Genomic DNA, 885 nt, shown 5'->3' on the forward strand with positions numbered 1-885 from the left:
CCCCCCCCGCGCCCCCCCGAAAAAAAAACAATTGCTCCTAAAAATTTCCCTGTTTGATGACCCCCCCAATAATGAGCTGGGATTTTCAGCCCTGCTCTCCACAACAGATGTCATGAAGGTCGTCTGTGTTTGAATGTTTTTGGCCGCAGTTTATTTGCCTTTCCCTGTGAGCTGATGTGCACTGATGAGAGAGAACAAGGAAGGTCAACATGTCTGAATCAGTGGKTTGTTCAGCTTAAAATAAAAAGTAGAATTTAAACCAATTTGTGAAAGTTCAAAGCAGCTGGTATGCCAACAAAACTGATGTAGTAAATATGTCAGCATACCAGTTAAAGATATTTATTGAGAGTGAACACAAGTAAATGACAAAAAAATGGAAAAAAACTTTGAATTTCTCTCCATAATGAGCTGAATTTATGTTTTTTCTAGTCTTGACTATTCAAGTTGCTTTTGCACTAGAAGTCACAATCCCTGTTTTAATCACACTGACAAGCTGCAGATGTTACCTTGTCYGAGGACGCTTCAACATGTAGTATTTTGGGTTTGGCAGAGATTTAGTATCCTGATTGGCAGGTGACCACTCTTCCTCTTGAACCACAACTGGAGACTTTTGAGGTGGTACAGCTAAAAGCACTGCTGTTTGAGGTTTTTTTTTTTTCAGCTTTATCATCGGTTAAACTTGTTTCATTAACAGTGGCACCTTCAAGGGATCCCTGACTAGTTGTAACATTAGACTTTATTTAATAAACATATATTTTAACTGTAAAATAAAGACTGTAAAAATACTGTAGGTTGTTTAGTTTTATAATTTTTAAAACTAAAAGTTTAAAAATATAGTACACGGATGGGGCCAATTTATTTACATGCAAAGCATTCTGGGTAATT

The sequence above is a fragment of the Austrofundulus limnaeus genome, unplaced genomic scaffold, assembly GCF_001266775.1.
Source record: "Austrofundulus limnaeus strain Quisiro unplaced genomic scaffold, Austrofundulus_limnaeus-1.0 Scaffold589, whole genome shotgun sequence".
In the NCBI taxonomy this organism is placed as follows: domain Eukaryota; kingdom Metazoa; phylum Chordata; class Actinopteri; order Cyprinodontiformes; family Rivulidae; genus Austrofundulus; species Austrofundulus limnaeus.